We start from the raw sequence: 15,364 nt of genomic DNA, 5'->3' as shown, positions 1-15,364 counted from the left end.
TTTTCCCTTCCACAGGTTTGTCACCTATTACCAGGGACATGGCAACGGAGTTCTCCTCGGATTGTCTAGCTGCATCTTGGCGTGGCCACGTGACCATGTTCTGGCCAGTGGATGCACTTCCGGGAAGTGTTCTTAAAAGGAGGGGCCTACCCATCCCATCCCCTGTTGTCCTTCCTGCTAGCCGAAATGTGGACGCAATGGACGGGGCTTAAGCAGCCATCTTGGGCTGTGGGGCGGAAGCCTCTTTTCATGAATAACAGAAATAAGGTGGAGAGAGATTGAGTTCTCCCTGACGTCTATAGCAGCCCTGAACGGCCTGTCTGAATTTGCAGGCGAGAAACAAACCCTCTCCTTGTTTAAGTGTTACTATTTTGGCTTTTCTGTTGCTATAGCATCACTGAATTCTTATCAGTCCGGAGTATTTTTAGCATCCCCCGTAATTGTTTCTGTAAGTATAGCATTTGAGGTGTAATAATTCAGTAAACACATCTTTGTCCCTTTCTCTGTGTGGTAATTAAGCCAGTGCTGCAGGTGCTAACGAGTGCCACTGTTGCGGATGCTGTTGCATAAAAATTTAGTGGTGGTGAAAAACGGTCCTTTTGCTGTGCGTACACACGCACGGCGTGGAGCAGGAATTTGGATGTAGCCTGTTGGGGTCGCCTTTGCTCGGCTCTGCGGTGCCTGGGGCTCAGCTGTGAAGATTTGAAGGCCGGCCCCGGGGCAGGAAACTCTGGGGGTGCCTTCAGCCACGAGTCTGGAGGGCGACCATCAGCTGGGACCTCTGCTAGGTTGTTGGAGCACTGACGGCTTTGTGCCGTGAGGTCCCTGCGCAGGCTCATTAGGGCTTCTTCGCGACCAGGCAGGCGGACTCTTAAGAGGGAGCCTCCCTAGACAGCGGGAGCGGCCCGTGGTGTTCTTAATGGCGAGGCTGAGAATCCGTGGAACGTCACTCGCGCCGTCCTCTGTAGGTTGAAGCAGTCGCCCCGGGTCCCCTTGAGTTCAAGGGAAGGGTGACGTGGACCCAAGCTTGACGAGAGGGTTGTCAAGATTACATTATAACCACGATTACGTGGTCGGGGGAGAGAGACGGTGCGGCCGTCTCCGGAAAGGAAAATGGGCCACCCCTACTTGAGTCATTTCATCGAGGCTGATAGTTTGCTCGAGACAGACTGAGGGTAGCGAGCGTTGTTTTCCTCTTTCCTCTTCCCTGGGCCAGCCTTGCGTACAGGTGAGGTGTCTGCGTGGGGCCATTAAGATGAAAGCAGCCTTGGATTTTACAGCCCCCGGGGGTTCCTGTTCTTGGAGCCCACCTCTGAAATCCACAGGCAGGGGTGTGGGGGTGTAGGGGTGATAGCACATTAACTTCCATCAACGTGTAGCCACTGTGATCCTTGTCGATTTGTGTAACTTTTAGAGCCCGTCACAGTCCCGGGGTATGTACGGTCCCATCCGATTCGCCCCAGAACCTCAAAGGCCGGAAAGACCCATCCGTCGCCTCGTGTTTCAAATGCATAACGAAGCCTGAGCTGCATGAAGTGGCTCACTTGAAGGTTGCACGCGGTAGACCTCGTAACGCTCACCAGACACTCCGTCTGCTCCACCTTTCCCAGCCCCCCCTTAATTAAACGGAGCCCATGTGACTAGTTACGGCCATGAAGTGTGAGTGGCAGTGGCCAGTGTCGTTTCTGGGCGAGGAAGGCGAGACGTGAGAATCTCTGATCGTTCTTCCCCTTTGGTGGCAACCCGTGCCATTCAAGATGGCGGAACCTCCGCCAGCCTGGGTCACAGGGCAACTTGTGGAGCAGAGTCCTCCTGCCTGTGACTGTGAGACATGCAGCCCAAGTGGGAAATAAACTTCTGGTGTTGTTTTTTTTTTTTTTTTTTTTTTAATGTTTGTTTAGTTTTGAGAGAGAGTGCCAGCAGGGGAGGGGCAGAGAAAGGGGGACAGACGATCCGAAGCGAGCTCTTTGCTGACAGCACAGAGCCCGATGATGTAGGGCTCAAACTCACAGTCCGTGAGATTATGGCCTGAGCCAAAGTCAGAAGCTCAACCGACTGAGCCACCCAGGTGCCCCTAACCTTTTGGGGTGTTAAAGCCTGGTTAAGTTGATTACCTGGTTAATTTTAGCATGACTTCATAGTCCACTCTGACTTCTATATAAGTCACACTTATGGAACTTTAAGTCCTAATGCAGTAATCTTTCCATTGCCCGATGCTGTTTCCTTTTGCAAGAAGAGAGATTGGACTCCTTGTCCCTTAGTGCAGGTGGGACCAGACAAGCAAAGTCAACCAGGTAAAAACTGCCAACTAGGAGAGTCCACACACCGTCTAAAGGGACCAGAAGCTTCTCACTTTCAGCCATTTGTTGCCACTCAGGAATGTGGTCTCTCTGTTGCTAAGTTTCTAAATTTTTCAGAGAAATGAAAAGTCTAGGTGTTTATGTGAAATCTGATCTTTTAAGGCTTATAAATTTTTTTTTTATGTTTATTTTTGAGAGAGACAGAGTATGAGGTGGGAGAGGGGCAGAGAGAGAGAGAGACAGACAGACAGACAGACAGAATCTGAAACAGGCTCCAGGCTCTGAGTTTTCAGCCCAGAGCCTGACGTGGTGCTCGAATCCATGAACCATGAGTAAGATCATGACCTGAGCAGATACCAAGAATGGGGCACTTAACCCACTGAGCCACCCAGACGCCCCTGATCTTTTAATGCTTAAAAATTAAATTTAAAAGGAAGAAAGAAGACACCTGTGAAACCACACTGACTATATTTGCAGGTCTAATTCGGCTGTGCCAATTTTTGCCACAGTGCAGTGATTTTCAAACTTAGTCTGTTGCTGTTTTTGTTTTTTGTTTTTGTTTTTGTTTTTTGTTTTTTTAAGATTTATTTGAGTGATCTCTACATCCAACATGGGGCTCGAACCCACGACCTCGAGATCGAGAGTCAGATGCTGTACTGACTGAGCCAGTCGTTGTTGTCGGTTTTGAACAGCACGTTCTAAAATTGTATGCTGTTTACTTTTCAATTAAAAATATCATCAAAATAATACCTGGTTCTCATGAGAAGCAGGAGGCATTCCTTAAAACCTTTATATTGTTCTAAATAAGAGAGGAGGAAGCATATGATTTCCTGAAGAAGTTATAATTGCGTGCCAAGAAAGAAGTCATCTGTAACTTTTCACTAATTAACTAGTTACAATTAACTAATTAAAAAAAAAAAAGCACTTGAATCAAAAAATCAAGTATTACAGAAGCTGTAAGGAAAAGCATCAGTCTTACCCAGTCTCTACTCTCCTCCCCAGAAGCACATATCTTCAGCTGCTTCTGTCTTTATTATAATTTGGGGGATGTACTGCCATACTTCGAAATCATATTCTTACAGTGTTTCTTGGCTTTTCAACTTTGACTTCCTGCTCCAAAAAATGAAGATTTGGGGCCCCTGGCAGGGCTCAGTTGATTGAACATCCAACTCTTGGTCTCTGCGCGGGTCTTGATCTCGGGGTCGTGGGTTCAGGTCCCGCACTGGGCTCTGTGCTGGGTGCAAAGCCTACTTTAAAAAAAAAAAAAAAAAGAGGTCTGTGTGTTTTTCCACAAAGGAAGTCTGGAAGTGGGCAGTTACTGGTGTTGACGAGGCTAGTCATCAGTGCCCCAGAGAGCCAGTTTTTGTCCCCATGCTCATTGCCTCAGGGTCACGAGATGACTGTCACAGCTGAAGATGACTCATCTAGTCTTGAGAAAGAAGACTACAGGCTCCAGTAGCCTCTGTGCCCTTTTATCAGAAAAGCAAAAGCTTTTCCGGAAGTTCCAGGGAAGCCTCGTTACAACTCATTAGGCAAAATGGTGTCCGTCGGGTGTCCGGGAGTCTGGAAAAGCGGGTACTTAGGTAGGCACGTTGCTGCCTTGAAGAAAAGCGAGATTTTGTTAGTAGGGGAAAAGGGGCAAAGGGACATTAGGTGGCAACTGGCGGTGCTGACTGCATATTTCTCACGCGAAGCTTTACGTAGAGGACACCAGCTGTTGGTGGCCAATGCGAGGGGCACCATTTCTGCAGTAAAGAAATAGCCTTTGGGGGCGCCTGGGTGGCTCAGTGGTTGAGCGTCCGACTTCGTCTCAGGTCGTGCGTGATCTCACAGTCTGTGAGTTCCAGTTGCATCAGGCTCTGTGCTGATGGCTCAGAGCCTGGAGCCTGTTTCACATGCTGTGTCTCCCTGTCTCTCTGCCCCTCCCCCTCATGCTCTCTCTCTCTCTCTCTCTCTCTCTCTCTCTCTCTCAAAAATAAATAAACATAAAAAAAATTAAAAAAAAAAGAGCCTTTGATCTGGACAGCTTTTTAAGCCAACTTTTGACGCAAAGCCATTAAGTACGACTTGGTAAGATAGTTCCGTGAAGGTGTGGTCTGACGTACTCTTCATTATGTACCCTTAATTCAGTGCGATTTGGCGGTTGGATTTAGAATACTCAGAGCTGTGGTTCTCATTGAGGGTGGTGCCACCCCTAAGGGAGGGTGTTTTTGTAATTGGGGTGGGGAGGGGTCGGTTAACATAACGATTGGTCACTTTGCTGGGTGATATGTTAAATTAGTTTAAAATTTTATTTGAGAGAGCGAGCGGGGGGAGGGGTAGAGAGCGGGAGAGAGAATCCCAAGCAGGCTCTGCACTGGCAGCCCAGAGCCCGAGGCAGAGCTCAGACTTACGAACCGTGAGGTCATGACCTGAGTCGCAACTCTTAACCCGCTGAGCCACCCAGGTGCCCCTGCTGGGTGGCGTCTGGAGACACCAGGCGCTTGTAGAGCACAGGACTTCGGCTCGGGTCATGGTCTCGTGGTCTGTGAGTTTGAGCCCCACATTGGAGGAGCACAAGCCCTGCTTTAGGTGAGCCCCGCATCTCTCTCTCTCTCTCTCTCCCTCTCTCTCTGCCCCTTGCTCACTTGTGCCCTCTCTCTCTCTCAGAAAAAAAAAAAAAAAAGAAATAATGGTGATGATTGCACAACATTGCGAATATAATAAATTAAGAAAAAAAAGTTTAAAAAAAGTACTGTGCAAACCACAAAAGAGAGAACACCTCCCCTCCCCCTCCTGGCTCACACGACTAAGCTGCTTTGCCATCGCCTTTAGATCACTTTTCTTCCTGCCTCCCAGATTAGAATGAAGATGCCCATTTGTGGAATTGCTTGGTGCTCTGAAAGCACCCAATCGAGAGTAAACCTCTGATTCATGGAACCCTTCTTGAAATGGCCTACCACGAGCCCAGATCCATAAGTCCTTCCTAAGCACCTTCCTACGACCCTGGGATCATGACCTGAGCTGAAATCAAGGGCCGGACTCTCAACCAACTGAGCTACCCGGGCGCCTCTGAACTCGTGTTCTAACCTGCGGTGGATGCAATAGTCTGGAAACCAGTGCCGACATTCTACTATGAAATTTGAGAAGCCAGACAGTTTTCTCATTTGGATGGTATCTCCTAGGCAGAATGTCTGCTGTTTTAAGTGAATCCAGTATATGCACGTTGCATTAATTAAAGAGAAATCTTAGGTATTCCATTCCCTATTAAAAGAAATCCGGGAGGAGCGTTTTCAAACAAATGGTCAAGTAGGGATGTCTGAACTTCGGATCTTCCACAAAAGCAAGGGGAACAGTGGCAGAAATTGTCAGAATCAACCTTTGCAAACTCCACAAATGAACCAAAGTATTGCAACAATTTGAGGAGCATGTACTCAAAACAAAAAACACAAATGGGTGACTCTCTGTAAGAACAGTGAGCTTTGTAGTATTTCAACCTGTCCCGATCCCATCCCCCTCCCCCCCCCCCCCCCCCCCCCCCCCCCCCCCCCCCCCCCCCAGCTCTGTGGTAGCCTTGAAAACCAGCAACCTTGAACCACAGTAGCTGTGAAAGCCAGTGGTTTTGGCTTTCCGCTGGTAGTCTGGCAACCGCTGGAATAGTTTCAAATTCCCCTATGTAGGTTTGGAGTCATCCAAGAGAATTGTCACTATTTCACCTGTCTGGCAGCCCTCTAGAAAAGTCCCAGTCATGGGGCTTATCTTTATTTAACATGACCCAGTGAGAAAACTATCCCTAGGCTGTTTGTGGGACCTAGTACACATGAGCCCCTCAACAAAAGGGGGGAGCTGTTGTTTCAGCGAATTATTAGCTGTAGCGAATTATTAATGGTAGAGATTTCAGTTCCTACACTGACTTTAGCCGTTACACAGTGACAAATCATGTAGACTTTACAGAATAGTTAAGGAAAGTCACTAAAGAAGCCCTGAGGTCACAAAAAATCCTTGAAGGGGAGGGAGCAACACATCTGAGTTCCAGAGTTGCCACCTTATATTATTTAAATTGTCCACTTTGCAACAAATTATGATATGCAAAGAAATGAGAAAATATGGCTCATGCACAAGAAAAACAAAAATTAATGGAAACCATCCTTGACGCCCAGACTTTAAATCAGTTGTCTTAAATGTGTTCAAAGAGTTAAAAGAAATAGAATAATTATTTTTGAAAAAAATGAGACTATCAGTAAAAAGATAAAAACTGTAAAAAGGAACCAAATGGGAATTTTGGAACCGAGAAGTACCATAATTGACGTGAAGAATTCACCAGAGGAATTCATCAGATTTGAGCAATTAGGTGCCATACTCAGAAAACTTGAAAATAGGACAATTGTAATGATCCAGTTTGAGGCAGAAAGAAAAAAAAGAATGAAGAGTGAAGACAGCCTTGGGACACTATCAAGCATACGAACACATGTTATGGGGGTCTTAGAAGAAAGGGGGAGAAAGAATATTTAAAGAATTAATGCCTGAAAACTTCCCATATTTGATGAAGGACTTGGGGGAAGAATGCACCCATTAATCTGCCCATCCAAGAAGCACAGCAAATTCTAAATATGAATTCAAAGAGAGCCACATCTATACCTGTCATAGTCAAACTGTCAAAAGCCAGTGACAGAGAGAATGTTGAAAGCAGCGAGAGAATACAACCTGTCACATGTAAAGGGTACTCAAAAAGATTAAAAGTTTGCTTCTCATCAGAAACCATGAGACCAGAAAGCTGTAAGGTGACATATTTAAAATAGACTTTAAGACCAAAAAAAAAAAAAAAAAATTTGCTGCAGGAGACAAAGAAGGACATTACATATTGATGAAAGAGTCAGTCCCTAAGGAAGACATCATAATTAACATATGCATTTGACAGTAATGCTCCAAAATGCATGAAGCAAAAGCTGAGAGAATCGAAGGGAGAAACAGACATTTCAATAAGTATTATTACTAATGATTCACTGTCAGTAATTTTTAATGATTAAGAGACGATGCACATAAAATATTGAGCCGTAGTCCCAGGTGCACGGCATGGCACTTAGTAACTGTTACCTAGAAAAATTGAGTTGCTTTGCCAGTGAAAGGTGGTGTGGTCAGGAAATCTAACCATAGCAGTTGGAGATTTCAATACCTCACTTAAAAAAAATTTTTTTTTAAACGTTTAATTTTGAGAGAGAGAGAGACAAGCAGGGGAGGGGCAGAGAGAGAGAGAGAGAGGGAGACACAGAATCCGAAGCAGGTTCCAGGCTCTGAGCTGTCAGCACCGAGCCCGACACAGGGCTCGAACCCATAAACCGCGAGATCATGACCTGAGCTGAAGTCGGATGCTCAACTGACTGAGCCACCCAGACGCCCCAATATCTCACTTTTAGTAACAGATGAATGAGCCAAAACAAGGAAATAGAAGCTCCAATGGCACTGTGAGCCAGCTACTTCTAACATCTATAAAGAGTTCCTCTCAAGGACAGTGTCGTGCACATTTTACTCAAGTGCACGTGGGACATGGCTAAGGATAGACCGTAATGTTAGGCCATAAAACAATCCTCAATAAATCCAAAGGGATTAAAACCATACAAAGCATGTTCTCTGCCCGCAATGGAGTTATATTAGAAATCAACAGCAGAAGGAACTTTGGGAAATTCACACGTGTGGAAATAGAACAACACACTGTGAAATAACCAGTGGGTCAGAGAAGAACTTACAAAGAAAATTAGAAAATACTTTGAGATTTAGGAAAATGAAAATGCAGCATGCTAAATGTATGAGATGCAGCCATAACAGTGGTTAGAGGGAAATTTATAACTATAAACCCCTATATTAAATTTATAACTATAAACCCCTATAACTATAAACGCTCATTCATTGCTGCTGGGAACTCAAAATGCTACAGTGACTTTGGAAGACAGTTTGCCAATTTCTTACAAAACTGAACACGCTCTTCCCATATGATCCGGCAAGGGTGCACCTTGGTATTTATCTAAATGAAATGAAACTCCCGTCCACACAAAAATCTGGACATGGATCCTTAACAGCAGCTTTGTTGATAATTGACTCAAATTGGAAGTAACAAAGATGTCTTTCGGTACGTGAATGAATAAATTGTGGTCCTTCCAGACAATGGAATGTTACTCATCGCCAAAGAAGAAGTGAACTATCAAGCCCTAAAAAGATACAGAGGAAACAAATGTATGTTACTAAATGAAAGAAGCCCGTCCGAAAAGATTACACGGTATGATTCCAACTACATGACATTCTGGAAAAGGCAAAACTATGGAGACCGTAAAAAGATCAGTGGTTGCTAAGGGTTGGGGTAGGGAGGAAGCATGGACAGGCAGAGCACAGAGGATTTTCAGGGCATAGAAAATAGTCTGTATGGTACCATGATGTTGGGTACATGGTGTTATACATTTGTCCAGAGTAAGAATGTACAACGTTAAAAGTGAACCCTAAGGTAAACTATGGACTTTGGATGATTGTGATGTGCCAACGTAGGTTCATCGATTGTAACAAAAATACCACTCTTGTAGGGGCGATTGATCATGAAGAAGGTTGTGCGTTTGTAGGGCAGGGAGTGTAAAAAAAGTCTTTGTTTATTTTCCTTTCAATTTTACTGTGAATCTAAAACCAGGGGGGGGGAAGTCTTAAGAAAAAAGGAGAGATCTCAAATTGATAGTCTAATTTTTCACCTTAGGAAACTAGAAAAAGAAGAGCAAAGTGAATCCAAACAAGGAAAGAAATACGAAAGATGGGAGAGGAAAGAGAAGAAACAGAAAATAGAAGAACAATAGAGAAAATCAACAGAGCCCACAATTGGTTCTTTGAAAGGATCAAGAAAATTGACAAACTTTTAGCTCAACTGACTAGGAAAAAAAAGATGAAAATTACTGAAACCAGGAATAAAAGAGGGGGCATCACTGAACACCTGTGTGGCTCAGTCGGTTGAGTGTCTGACTTCATCTCAGGTCATGATCTCGGGGCTTGTGGGTTCGAGCCCCGTGTTGGGCTCTGTGCTGACATCTCAGAGCCTGGAACCTGCTTCGGATTCTGTGTCTCCCTCTCTCTCTGCCCCTCCCCTGCTCATGCTTTGTCTCTCTCTCAAAAATAAATAAACACTGAAAATATTTTTTTTCTTCTAAAGAGGGGACATCACTACTGAGAAGAAGCAATCCATAACCAAATAATACTCTTGTAAAGTAATGGTTGTCCTAATAGAACATAGAGCATTTTATACCTACCTGTGGGGGTAACATTGTTTCATATATAAGCTTTCAAGCATTGTGCTTTCTCCAAAAAGTGCTTTCCATGACTTGTTTCATCCTCACAACATTCTTGGAGTTGTGGAGGAGTTGTTTGTGGGAAAATGAAATCACAAAGAATTTGTGTTTGGTTCATACACACCTGGATCATGGATCCAGTTCTATGTCCTGGTTTTGACTTTGAACAAGCCACTTACCCCATTTTTATAGATGAGGCACTATGCTGAGAGTCATAGGTAAGACCACCGACCCTTTGAGTTAGCAAGGGGGCAGATTCATAAGGATTAAGTGAGATCATCCATGTAAAATATTCAGCATGGCCCCAAGTACAGGTTATGAACTTGATAATGGTAACTTATTCATTAAGGAAAACAGAGTTCTTAGCTAGGTAGAGCAGTCAGGAACTCTAACCCGTAGTTGAGTGGCTTCTCTTTAATTTAGATTCCCACCCAACATACGGCACCAAAAATTCAAATGTAGCAAAACAGTCAGTTGCAGAAAAGAATGCTGACTCTCTTATTTTTCATTTTGTTTAGAACAAGGGAGGGGGTCATAGGATTATATGAGCTGGTAGCATGCTATAGTATTCATTTCTGATTTGCTTTGTATTCAAAAGACATCCTGTTATTTATTTTTTCAGATGGTTGTTGAAATCCAACAATACCACCCGTGGATCGGTCTTCATAATTGTAAACATTTCTTCTAGAAAGTTGCTTTTCAAATCTGCCCGCCTCTTTTCTCTCTTTGCTTGCAACTTGAACATTGCCCACTAGGTGGCAGTACGCCAACGTAAAATGTAAATAAAACCGTCCCATCATGGCACCAATGGGAAATGATGATTCTGGAAAATTACCCTGCGAGTAGTGAGTTAGGACTAAATCCATGATTCCTGTTGTGCGGTTAATTAAAATCAGATGAATTTATAGATGAACGGATAGATGCTGGACGAATGAATGCAATAAAGGTACCAGACACAGAGATAGGTACTGTGGACGCAAAGAAATGTAAGAATTATCTGTGATAATGTCTGCTTTCCTTGTATTGCCAACCCCCTCCCCCCACTGAACTCTGAGGATTAGAAGGTCAGTAGTTTTCCCGGGGTCATACAAGTAGAGACAGACGAAGCCAGGATTTGTCGATGGTGGTTGTGGGGGGTGGGGGGGAGGGAGCAGATGATGAGTTTGAATTTAAGGTATGTTGGATTTGAAGCCAGTGGTCACAGCCAGGTACCGGCTTGCCATGGAAATCTGGAATTCTGTCTCAGGGTTGGGCTCAAGGTAGAATAAATTTAAGAGGCATCTCTGCAGAACTTGCTTGAAGCTATGACCGAGTATGCGTTGTCTCCGGCCGAGTGCCTGAATCGTAGGTCCCAGGGAGCACGGTGATGGGGCAAAGGGTAGGGGTTCCCACGCTGGAGGAAGGCAGACCTGAGTTTAAACCCCGCCCTCATATTCCCAACCGCGTGTTCACGGGCAAGATGCTTCACCTCTTTGACCCCCTGCAGTAACCCAACAAGGGGGTACCGCTGTCTACATTTTACACGCGAGGAACCCAAGGTTCAGATCTGGAGAGCCTGACTTAGGCTTACGTGGCTACGTACCGCCGAAGTTGCTCCCCTAGTCATAGCACTCGGGACACTGCCTAGTAATCCCTTGTGTGTGTGTGTGTGTGTGTGTGTGTGTGTGTGTGTGAGTCTCCCTGTATCAGTCCGGGTTCTCCAGAGAAACAGAACTAGCAGGAGAGAGAAATGTATCGTCAATCTCTGTCCATCTGTCTATGTCCGTATGTCAACACAGTAGGGTATATTGCACGAAATAAGTCTCTGTAGACCTGTATGTGTATCTGGTTCGTGCACACGCATACACAAACAGGGGGTGCTTTCAAGGAACCGGCTGCTCAGGCAGCCCCGGGAGCTGGCAACCCAACATCTGTAGGGCATTCGCCGGCCGGCGCTCTCCGTTTTTGCTCTTGGTTTTGGCTTTTAACGGCCTCTCCCTAATTGAACGCGGCCCGCCCGCCTTACAAAGGGGAAGCTCTTTTACTTAAAAGTCAACAGGTTGGGGGCACCTGGGTGGCTCGGTCGGTGAAGCGTCCGACTTCGGCTCAGGTCATGATCTCACGGTCCGTGAGTTCGAGCCCCGCGTCGGGCTCTGTGCTGACCACTCGGAGCCTGGAGCCTGTTTCAGATTCTGTGTCTCCCTCTCTCTCTGACCCTCCTCCGTTCATGCTCTGTCTCTCTCTGTCTCAAAAATAAATAAACATTAAAAAAAAAATTAAAAAAAAAGTCAACAGATTGCAGATGGCCATTGCACCCACAAAACACCTTCACGGCCACGCCGAGATCCGTGTTCGGTGGGACAACTGGGCGCCGTAGCCTGGCCGCGTCGACACGTGCAACTACCCATCCCACTCCAGTTGGCTGTAAACTCCGGCAGCAGGGAGCCTACCTTTCTGGTTCCCTTTCAGGTTCCCGGGGCCCGGCCCCACGCCGGACACATCACGGCACTCGATAAACGTCTACGGAGGGCGTCCTCACCGCCTACCCGCCGAGGAGAAAGTGAGCACACGTGTCCCGTTTTCCATTGCACACTGGGGCTAGGTCGCAGATGTCCTGGGTTCGCGGATCACGCGTAAGTTTCTTCGGGGCCCCCCCCCCCCGGGTCGAGCAGCGGGAGGTGACCATAAAGCAGCTGACGGTCGTGGCCGGTTGGGGCCGTGAGTAGGGCTGCCGCCACGAAAAGCTGAGTGTGTGTGTGTGTGTGGGGGGGTCCTTGTAGGGCGCTGCGTGTATGTGGTCCGAGTTTTGGTTTTCAGCAGGCCATCTCTCTTCAGCCCCTGGCGTTGACTCGCCACTTTGTCTTTGGGAGGGAAGGCGCAAAGGTTTTCAAGCAGCAGAAAGTGCTGAGGTTCGGCAGGAGTGACTACGTAGGGATCTACTCGCGCCTGTGGCCACCGAGAGACCAGTCCTGTGTGTTTTTCTTTTAATGCTTATTTATTTTTGAGAGAGAGAGAGAGAGAGAGAGAGCAAGCACAAGTGGGGAGGGGCAGAGAGAGAGGGGAGACCCAGAATCAGAAGCAGGCTCCGGGCTCCGAGCTGGCCGCACAGAGCCCGACGCGGGGCTCGAACCCACGGACCGGGAGATCATGACCTGAGCCGAAGTCGGACGCTTCACCGACTGAGCCACTCAAGCACGTCTTGTGTGTATCCATTTAAGCCTTGGCAAACCCTTCTGGAAAAACAAAACAAAACAGACAGGATAGCAGATGCCGCCCGGGTGACAGAAGAAGCGTCTACCAAAAATTAGGCCCAAAACGCGCTCCCTTGGGGAGCTTTCTTGGGCAGGCGTTCCCTACCTCCCTTCCACACCAAAGAGGGTGGTGTCACCTCTGCCTTGAGAATCTTAACCCACCTCGGAACACTTATCTTTTCCTCTCTCCCCCTTTCTGGGATCCCACTAAGCTGCTTCCTAGAATCCTGACTTTTACCCCCTTCCTTACACTTACTGACAGAAATGAGCTGGTGACAGCCGACCGCTCGGCTAGCTACCCTCGTACCTGGGACAGCAGCCGTTCAAAGACTGTACAGATTCCAGAGACTTAATAAAACAGGAGTGGGGCAGATAGGATACTTGCTATGGGCTGAAATTCACCCCCAGTGCTGTAACAATGTAGGGATCGTCTATGGCAAGTTCGAATATTGAAGCCCTAACCACGCCCCCCCCCCCCCCCCCCGGCTTGTGACTATATTTGGAGACAGGGGTTTTTGGAGGTACTTAAGGTGAAATACAGTCATAAGGGTGGGGTTCTAATTCAATAGGATTGTTGGCCTTGTAAGAGCAGGCAGGAGACCTCTTTCTCCATGTGCGCTCACCAAGGAGAGGCCACGTGAGGACACAAGGAGACGGTGGCCACCTGCCAGCCAAGGACAGAGCTGTCGTCAGACATTGAATTGGCTGGCACTTTGATTTTGAACTTCCAGGCTACCTGGCCTACGGCATTTTGTTACAGCAGCCCAGGCAGGCTAGTACGACACTGATCCCAATGAATCGTCATCTTTTAAACTTGTCTGTTGAGGGTGTAAAACGACTGAGCCAGGGTGGCGCAGTCGGTTAAGCGTCCGACTCCGGTTCGGGTCACGATCTCGCGGTTCATGAGTTCGAGCCCCGCGTCGGGCCCTGTGCTGACGGCTCAGAGCCTGGAACCTGCTTCGGATTCTGTGTCTCCCTCTCTCTCTGCCCCTCCCTTACTTGCGCTCTGTTTCTCTCTCTCTCTCTCTCAAAAATGAACATTAAATTTTTTTTTTTAATTTTTTTTTTCAACGTTTATTTATTTTTGGGACAGAGAGAGACAGAGCATGAACGGGGGAGGGGCAGAGAGAGAGGGAGACACAGAATCGGAAACAGGCTCCAGGCTCTGAGCCATCAGCCCAGAGCCTGACGCGGGGCTCGAACTCACCGACCGCGAGATCGTGACCTGGCTGAAGTCGGACGCTTAACCGACTGCGCCACCCAGGCGCCCCTTGTCCCATTTTTAAAAAAGTTTTTTAGTGTTCATTATTTTTTAGAGAGAGAGAGAGACAGAGTGCAGTCAGGGGAGGGGCAGAGAGAGAGGGAGACACAGAATCCGAAGCAGGCTCCAGGCTCTGAGCTGCATAGAGCCTAACGCGGGGCTCGAACTCACAGACCGCAAGATCATGACCCGAGCTGAAGTCGGACGCTTAACCGACTGAGCCACCCAGGTGCCCCATAAGTTAAAAAAAATTTTTTTTCAGAGAGAGAGCATGTGTATGCGAGCAGGGAAGGGGCAGAGAGAGAAAGGGAGAGCGAGAATCCGAAGCAAGCTCCAGGCTATCAGCTCAGTGCGGGGCTTGATCTCATGACCGTGAGATCATAACCTGAGCTGAAATCAAGAGTAGGATGCTTAAATGACTGAGCCACCTGGGCGCCCCTGTTTTTCTCTTTCAGTGTTGAGTTATATTAAATAATTTTCTAATGTCAAACTGACCTTAAACTCATGGAATAAAATACAGTGTGTTCATGATCCCTCACCATTTTTAAATACAGCTGGATTGGGTTTGCCTTTATATTTTCTTTTCTTTTTATCCCATGATTGTAAATATTCCTATTTTCTTGTTTCCAAATGTCAGAGTTCTCAGTCAGACTTGAAAACACTTTAAAACAAATCTTGGCAACCTCCAAATATATTCCTGGTGACCCTGATCTCCCTCAGGCCATAGTGTTGGGACCAGACGGGTATATAGAAAGTCACCTCCGCTTCTGTATTTTAGGTGATTTTTTTAAATCTGTGTTTATGAGTGAGATTGATCTGAAGTTGTACCCTCCCTCCCTCCCTCCCTCCCTCCCTCCCTCCCTCCCTCTCTCTCTCTCTCTTTCTTTCTCTTTCTTTCTTTCTTTCTTTCTTTCTTTCTTTCTTTCTTTCTTTCTCTCTCTCTCTTTCTTTCTTTCTTTCTTTCTTTCTTTCTTTCTTTCTTTCTTTCTTTCTGAAATTTTACTTTTTCAAACCGTCCTATTGCACTTTGTTATCAAGGGTGTGATTGCCTTGTAAAGTGAGTTGGCAGGCATTTCCCTCTTTCCCTATATCACAGACTTCTTTGTGTAACTTTGGAAACAATTGCTTTCTTTAGCCGTTGGGTATTATTGGCTGGAGTGGCTGTTGAACCTGGTGTGTTTTTTTGTTTTTTTTTGTTTTTTTGTGGGAAGGCATCAAGGTTACGTTAGCCTTATATAAACGAGTTCCGGACTGTATCTTTTTCTTTCCTCTGGAACC

Source organism: Prionailurus bengalensis, chromosome E1 (assembly GCF_016509475.1).
Source record: "Prionailurus bengalensis isolate Pbe53 chromosome E1, Fcat_Pben_1.1_paternal_pri, whole genome shotgun sequence".
Classification (NCBI taxonomy): domain Eukaryota; kingdom Metazoa; phylum Chordata; class Mammalia; order Carnivora; family Felidae; genus Prionailurus; species Prionailurus bengalensis.
This window is presented reverse-complemented; position numbering follows the sequence as displayed.